Raw genomic sequence first — 8,098 nt, 5'->3', positions numbered from 1 at the left:
TCAGGAATTAGTATGGCGTAAGCGAGAGTGTACCAAGTGAAAACAAAGCCATTTAAAGGCGATGAACCCCAGAGGTTCTCAAAACTATTGAAGAACGCAGTTTGGGGTGAGAGTACTCAACTACATGCAATCACACTAGTAGTGCACCTATACATTTTGCAGTAGCTCTCCGGTAGTTCAACTACATTCATCTTCGAACCAACAAGTTGAATTGCTTTTTTGCTCTCTTTTTTTCGGTACTGTAATTAACACTGCTGTATTTTTAAGCATTCTTTCATTTGTTTTGTTCCATATTTATTCATTCATTTAGCCTGTTGCTATATGTATTCTTACATGTATGTATTTCCATGTTTATTTTTTCATTACTGTAATTATTTCTCAATTCTTTTGAACTTTTACCTTTACTCAGACTTGAGTGACTTGTGAGTCTTCCGTAAATTTGCATGATCAAAATGTAGATATCTTTGATTTCAAAACTATCAGATCGGCACAATCTTGAAGAACAAGAACAAAGGAATTCATGGTCAAAGTGCATGAACTCCTACTTGGTGTTGAACACTGTGAGGTTGTTTATTTTAGTTTTTAATTAAAGATGTTGCTTCCAGTTGCATCCTCCGTACAGTTTCCTTGTCAGCTCTGTCTCCAGCAAAGGAGGAGTAGCGCCCTCTGGCGATAGTGAAATGAAGCTTGCAAACCACTGTCTTTATTTTCTAAGCTCACTAGATGGCAATCTCTGTTCAAAGAAAAGGGTTAAAGGAATGGCAATTCAGTGTGTTTTTCAGCCTTTGTTGAACAGAAGTGGCATCTAGTGAGCTCAGAAACAATGAAGACAGTGTTTGCTTTGCTTCATTGACCATTACTAGCGCCCTCTGCTGACGGAAAAGAAAAGCTTACAGCACCGGGTATTCCCAGGCGGTCTCCCATCCAAGTACTGACCCGGCCCGACCCTGCTTAGCTTCCGAGATCGGACGGATCGGGCGTGTTCAGGAGTGTGTATGGCCGTAGCGAGTGTAACAAGTGAAAACAAGCTATTTAAAGACGATGAACCCCAGAGGTTCTCAAAACTGTTGAAGACGCAGTTTGGGGTTGAGGAGTACTCAACTACATGTAATCACACTAGTAGTGCACCTATACATTTTGCAGTAGCTCTCTGGTAGTTCAACTACATTCATCTTCGAACCAACAAGTTGAATTGCTTTTTGCTCTCTTTTTTTGGTACTGTAATTAACACTGCTGTATTTTTAAGCATTCTTTCATTTGTTTTTTGTTCCATATTTATTCATTCATTTAGCCTGTTGCTATATGTATTCTTACATGTATGTATTTCCATGTTTATTTTTTTCATTACTGTAATTATTTCTCAATTCTTTTGAACTTTACCTTTACTCAGACTTGAGTGACTTGTCGTCTTCCGTAAATTTGCATGATCCAAAATGTAGATATCTTTGATTTCAAAACTATCCAGATCGGCACAATCTTGAAGAACAAGAACAAAGAATTCATGGTCAAAAGTGCATGAACTCCTACTTGAATTGTTGAACACTGTGAGGTTGTTTATTTTAGTTTTAATTAAAGATGTTGCTTCCAAAAAAAAGTTGCATCCTCCGTACAGTTTCCTTGTCAGCTCTGTCTCCAGCAAGGAGGAGTAGCGCCCTCTGGCGATGGTGAAATGAAGCTTTGCAAACCACTGTCTTTATTTTCTAAGCTCACTAGATGGCAATCTCTGTTCAAGAAAAGGGTTAAAGGAATGGCAATTCAGTGTGTTTTCAACCCTTTGTTGAACAGAAAGTGGCATCTAGTGAGCTCAGAAAATAGAGACAGTGTTTTGCTTTGCTTCATTGACCATTACTAGCGCCCTCTGCTGACGGAAAGAAAAGCACAGCACCGGGTATTCCCAGGCGGTCTCCCATCCAAGTACTGACCCGGCCCGACCCTGCTTAGCTTCCGAGATCGGACGAGATCGGGCGTGTTCAGAGTGGTATGGCCGTAGCGAGTGTACCAAGTGAAAACAAGCTATTTAAAGGCGATGAACCCCAGAGGTTCTCAAAACTGTTGAAAGCGCAGTTTGGGGTTGAGGAGTACTCAACTACATGTAATCACACTAGTAGTGCACCTATACATTTTGCAGTAGCTCTCTGGTAGTTCAGCTACATTCATCTTCGAACCAACAAGTTGAATTGCTTTTTTGCTCTCTTTTTTTTCGGTACTGTAATTAACACTGCTGTATTTTTAAGCATTCTTTCATTTGTTTTTGTTCCATATTTATTCATTCATTTTAGCCTGTTGCTATATGTATTCTTACATGTATGTATTTCCATGTTTATTTTTTCATTACTGTAATTATTTCTCAATTCTTTTGAACTTTACCTTTACTCAGACTTGAGTGACTTGTAGTCTTCCGTAGAATTTGCATGATCCAAAATGTAGATATCTTTGATTTCAAAACTATCCAGATCGGCACAATCTTGAAGAACAAGAACAAAGAATTCATGGTCAAAGTGCATGAACTCCTACTTGAATTGTTGAACACTGTGAGGTTGTTTATTTTAGTTTTAATTAAAGATGTTGCTTCCAAAAAAAAAAAGTTGCATCCTCCGTACAGTTTCCTTGTCAGCTCTGTCTCCAGCAAAGGAGGAGTAGCGCCCTCTGGCGATGGTGAAATGAAGCTTTGAAAACCACTGTCTTTATTTTCTAAGCTCACTAGATGGCAATCTCTGTTCAAAGAAAAGGGTTAAAGGAATGGCAATTCAGTGTGTTTTCAACCCTTTGTTGAACAGAAAGTGGCATCTAGTGAGCTCAGAAAAAATGAAGACAGTGTTTTGCTGCTTCGATCTGACCATTACTAGCGCCCTCTGCTGACGGAAAAGAAAAAGCACAGCACCGGGTGTTCCCAGGCGGTCTCCCATCCAAGTACTGACCCGGCCCGACCCTGCTTAGCTTCCGAGATCGGACTGAGATCGGGCGTGTTCAGGAGTGAGTATGGCCGTAGCGAGTGTACCAAGAGTGAAAACAAGCTATTTAAAGGCGATGAACCCCAGAGGTTCTCAAAACTGTTGAAGACGCAGTTTGGGGTTGAGGAGTACTCAACTACATGTAATCACACTAGTAGTGCACCTATACATTTTGCAGTAGCTCTCTGGTAGTTCAACTACATTCATCTTGAACCAACAAGTTGAATTGCTTTTTTGCTCTCTTTTTTTCGGTACTGTAATTAACACTGCTGTATTTTTAAGCATTCTTTCATTTGTTTTGTTCCATATTTATTCATTCATTTAGCCTGTTGCTATATGTATTCTTACATGTATGTATTTCCATGTTTATTTTTTCATTACTGTAATTATTTCTCAATTCTTTTGAACTTTACCTTTACTCAGACTTGAGTGACTTGTCGATCTTCCGTAAATTTGCATGATCCAAAATGTAGATATCTTTGATTTCAAAACTATCCAGATCGGCACAATCTTGAAGAACAAGAACAAAGAATTCATGGTCAAAGTGCATGAACTCCTACTTGAATTGTTGAACACTGTGAGGTTGTTTATTTTAGTTTTAATTAAAGATGTTGCTTCCAAAAAAAAAGTTGCATCCTCCGTACAGTTTCCTTGTCAGCTCTGTCTCCAGCAAAGGAGGAGTAGCGCCCTCTGGCGATGGTGAAATGAAGCTTTGCAAACCACTGTCTTTATTTTCTAAGCTCACTAGATGGCAATCTCTGTTCAAAGAAAAGGGTTAAAGGAATGGCAATTCAGTGTGTTTTCAACCCTTTGTTGAACAGAAAGTGGCATCTAGTGAGCTCAGAAAAATGAAGACAGTGTTTTGCTGCTTCATTGACCATTACTAGCGCCCTCTGCTGACGGAAAGAAAAACACAGCACCGGGTATTCCCAGGCGGTCTCCCATCCAAGTACTGACCCGGCCCGACCCTGCTTAGCTTCCGAGATCGGACCGAGATCGGGCGTGTTCAGGAGTGGTATGGCCGTAAGCGAGTGTACCAAGTGAAAACAAGCTATTTAAAGACGATGAACCCCAGAGGTTCTCAAAACTGTTGAAGACGCAGTTTGGGGTTGAGGAGTACTCAACTACATGTAATCACACTAGTAGTGCACCTATACATTTTGCAGTAGCTCTCTGGTAGTTCAACTACATTCATCTTCGAACCAACAAGTTGAATTGCTTTTTTGCTCTCTTTTTTTTCGGTACTGTAATTAACACTGCTGTATTTTTAAGCATTCTTTCATTTGTTTTTGTTCCATATTTATTCATTCATTTAGCCTGTTGCTATATGTATTCTTACATGTATGTATTTCCATGTTTATTTTTTTCATTACTGTAATTATTTCTCAATTCTTTTGAACTTTACCTTTACTCAGACTTGAGTGACTTGTAGATCTTCCGTAAATTTGCATGATCCAAAATGTAGATATCTTTGATTTCAAAACTATCCAGATCGGCACAATCTTGAAGAACAAGAACAAAGAATTCATGGTCAAAGTGCATGAACTCCTACTTGAATTGTTGAACACTGTGAGGTTGTTTATTTTAGTTTTAATTAAAGATGTTGCTTCCAAAAAAAAGTTGCATCCTCCGTACAGTTTCCTTGTCAGCTCTGTCTCCAGCAAAGGAGGAGTAGCGCCCTCTGGCGATAGTGAAATGAAGCTTTGCAAACCACTGTCTTTATTTTCTAAGCTCACTAGATGGCAATCTCTGTTCAAAGAAAAGGGTTAAAGGAATGGCAATTCAGTGTGTTTTCAACCCTTTGTTGAACAGAAAGTGGCATCTAGTGAGCTCAGAAAATGAAGACAGTGTTTTGCTTTGCTTCATTTGACCATTACTAGCGCCCTCTGCTGACGGAAAAGAAAAGCTTACAGCACCGGGTATTCCCAGGCGGTCTCCCATCCAAGTACTGACCCGGCCCGACCCTGCTTAGCTTCCGAGATCGGACGAGATCGGGCGTGTTCAGAGTGGTATGGCCGTAGCGAGTGTACCAAGTGAAAACAAGCTATTTAAAGACGATGAACCCCAGAGGTTCTCAAAACTGTTGAAGAGCGCAGTTTGGGGTTGAGGAGTACTCAACTACATGTAATCACACTAGTAGTGCACCTATACATTTTGCAGTAGCTCTCTGGTAGTTCAACTACATTCATCTTGAACCAACAAGTTGAATTGCTTTTTTGCTCTTTTTTTTCGGTACTGTAATTAACACTGCTGTATTTTTAAGCATTCTTTCATTTGTTTTGTTCCATATTTATTCATTCATTTAGCCTGTTGCTATATGTATTCTTACATGTATGTATTTCCATGTTTATTTTTTCATTACTGTAATTATTTCTCAATTCTTTTGAACTTTACCTTTACTCAGACTTGAGTGACTTGTCGTCTTCCGTAAATTTGCATGATCCAAAATGTAGATATCTTTGATTTCAAAACTATCCAGATCGGCACAATCTTGAAGAACAAGAACAAAGATTTCATGGTCAAAGTGCATGAACTCATACTTGAATTGTTGAACACTGTGAGGTTGTTTATTTTAGTTTTAATTAAAGATGTTGCTTCCAAAAAAAAAAAGTTGCATCCTCCGTACAGTTTCCTTGTCAGCTCTGTCTCCAGCAAAGGAGGAGTAGCGCCCTCTGGCGATGATGAAATGAAGCTTTGCAAACCACTGTCTTTATTTTCTAAGCTCACTAGATGGCAATCTCTGTAAAAGAAAAGGGTTAAAGGAATGGCAATTCAGTGTGTTTTCAACCCTTTGTTGAACAGAAAGTGGCATCTAGTGAGCTCAGAAAAATGAAGACAGTGTTTTGCTGCTTCATTGACCATTACTAGCGCCCTCTGCTGACGGAAAAGAAAAGCTTACAGCACCGGGTATTCCCAGGCGGTCTCCCATCCAAGTACTGACCCGGGCCCGACCCTGCTTAGCTTCCGAGATCGGGCGAGATCGGGCGTGTTCAGGGTGGTATGGCCGTAGCGAGTGTACCAAGTGAAAACAAGCTATTTAAAGGCGATGAACCCCAGAGGTTCTCAAAACTGTTGAAAGACGCAGTTTGGGGTTGAGAGTACTCAACTACATGTAATCACACTAGTAGTGCACCTATACATTTTGCAGTAGCTCTCTGGTAGTTCAACTACATTCATCTTCGAACCAACAAGTTGAATTGCTTTTTTGCTCTCTTTTTTTCGGTACTGTAATTAACACTGCTGTATTTTTAAGCATTCTTTCATTTGTTTTGTTCCATATTTATTCATTCATTTAGCCTGTTGCTATATGTATTCTTACATGTATGTATTTCCATGTTTATTTTTTTCATTACTGTAATTATTTCTCAATTCTTTTGAACTTTACCTTTACTCAGACTTGAGTGACTTGTAGATCTTCCGTAAATTTGCATGATCCAAAATGTAGATATCTTTGATTTCAAAACTATCAGATCGGCACAATCTTGAAGAACAAGAACAAAGAATTCATGGTCAAAGTGCATGAACTCCTACTTGAATTGTTGAACACTGTGAGGTTGTTTATTTTAGTTTTAATTAAAGATGTTGCTTCCAAAAAAAAAGTTGCATCCTCCGTACAGTTTCCTTGTCAGCTCTGTCTCCAGCAAAGGAGGAGTAGCGCCCTCTGGCGATGGTGAAATGAAGCTTTGCAAACCACTGTCTTTATTTTCTAAGCTCACTAGATGGCAATCTCTGTTCAAAGAAAAGGGTTAAAGGAATGGCAATTCAGTGTGTTTTCAACCCTTTGTTGAACAGAAAGTGGCATCTAGTGAGCTCAGACAAATGAAGACAGTGTTTTGCTTTGCTTCATTGACCATTACTAGCGCCCTCTGCTGACGGAAAAGAAAAGCTTACAGCACCGGGTATTCCCAGGCGGTCTCCCATCCAAGTACTGACCCGGCCCGACCCTGCTAGCTTCCGAGATCGGACTGAGATCGGGCGTGTTCAGGGTGGTATGGCCGTAGCGAGTGTACCAAGTGAAAACAAGCTATTTAAAGGCGATGAACCCCAGAGGTTCTCAAAACTGTTGAAGACGCAGTTTGGGGGTTGAGAGTACTCAACTACATGTAATCACACTAGTAGTGCACCTATACATTTGCAGTAGCTCTCTGGTAGTTCAACTACATTCATCTTCGAACCAACAAGTTGAATTGCTTTTTTGCTCTCTTTTTTTCGGTACTGTAATTAACACTGCTGTATTTTTAAGCATTCTTTCATTTGTTTTGTTCCATATTTATTCATTCATTTAGCCTGTTGCTATATGTATTCTTACATGTATGTATTTCCATGTTTATTTTTTCATTACTGTAATTATTTCTCAATTCTTTTGAACTTTACCTTTACTCAGACTTGAGTGACTTGTAGATCTTCCGTAAATTTGCATGATCCAAAATGTAGATATCTTTGATTTCAAAACTATCAGATCGGCACAATCTTGAAGAACAAGAACAAAAGAATTCATGGTCAAAGTGCATGAACTCCTACTTGAATTGTTGAACACTGTGAGGTTGTTTATTTTAGTTTTAATTAAAGATGTTGCTTCCAGTTGCATCCTCCGTACAGTTTCCTTGTCAGCTCTGTCTCCAGCAAAGGAGGAGTAGCGCCCTCTGGCGATGGTGAAATGAAGCTTTGCAAACCACTGTCTTTATTTTCTAAGCTCACTAGATGGCAATCTCTGTTCAAAGAAAAGGGTTAAAGGAATGGCAATTCAGTGTGTTTTCAACCCTTTGTTGAACAGAAAGTGGCATCTAGTGAGCTCAGAAAAATGAAGACAGTGTTTTGCTTTGCTTCATTTGACCATTACTAGCGCCCTCTGCTGACGGAAAAGAAAAACACAGCACCGGGTATTCCCAGGCGGTCTCCCATCCAAGTACTGACCCGGCCCGACCCTGCTTAGCTTCCGAGATCGGAGCGAGATCGGGCGTGTTCGGGGTGGTATGGCCGTAGCGAGTGTACCAAGTGAAAACAAGCTATTTAAAAACGATGAACCCCAGAAGGTTCTCAAAACTGTTGAAGACGCAGTTTGGGGTTGAGAGTGCTCAACTACATGTAATCACACTAGTAGTGCACCTATACATTTTGCAGTAGCTCTCTGGTAGTTCAACTACATT

General features: G+C 39.8%; 2 non-coding genes and 6 pseudogenes across 2 annotated transcripts; all 8 read right to left on the bottom strand.

Moving 5' to 3' along the window:
- Window positions 1–887: 887 nt before the first annotated feature.
- LOC144515009 (5S ribosomal RNA) lies at window positions 888–1,006 on the bottom strand (annotated as a pseudogene).
- An 867-nt stretch (window positions 1,007–1,873) lies between these two features.
- On the bottom strand, window positions 1,874–1,992 carry LOC144515010 (5S ribosomal RNA). Its single transcript, XR_013501675.1, has one exon. It is a non-coding gene; the product is annotated as a 5S ribosomal RNA (ribosomal RNA).
- An 877-nt stretch (window positions 1,993–2,869) lies between these two features.
- LOC144515008 (5S ribosomal RNA) lies at window positions 2,870–2,991 on the bottom strand (annotated as a pseudogene).
- An 868-nt stretch (window positions 2,992–3,859) lies between these two features.
- Window positions 3,860–3,980, bottom strand: LOC144515013 (5S ribosomal RNA; annotated as a pseudogene).
- Window positions 3,981–4,855: 875 nt separating this feature from the next.
- LOC144515006 (5S ribosomal RNA) lies at window positions 4,856–4,973 on the bottom strand. The gene has a single exon (XR_013501674.1). It is a non-coding gene; the product is annotated as a 5S ribosomal RNA (ribosomal RNA).
- Window positions 4,974–5,843: 870 nt separating this feature from the next.
- On the bottom strand, window positions 5,844–5,962 carry LOC144515011 (5S ribosomal RNA; annotated as a pseudogene).
- Window positions 5,963–6,835: 873 nt separating this feature from the next.
- Window positions 6,836–6,953, bottom strand: LOC144515007 (5S ribosomal RNA; annotated as a pseudogene).
- An 863-nt stretch (window positions 6,954–7,816) lies between these two features.
- Window positions 7,817–7,936, bottom strand: LOC144515012 (5S ribosomal RNA; annotated as a pseudogene).
- Window positions 7,937–8,098: the final 162 nt, after the last annotated feature.

This window comes from Sander vitreus, unplaced genomic scaffold, assembly GCF_031162955.1.
Source record: "Sander vitreus isolate 19-12246 unplaced genomic scaffold, sanVit1 ctg829_0, whole genome shotgun sequence".
NCBI classification, from domain to species: domain Eukaryota; kingdom Metazoa; phylum Chordata; class Actinopteri; order Perciformes; family Percidae; genus Sander; species Sander vitreus.
Note: the sequence above shows the minus strand (reverse complement) of the source record. Positions and strands in the feature narration are given on the sequence as shown.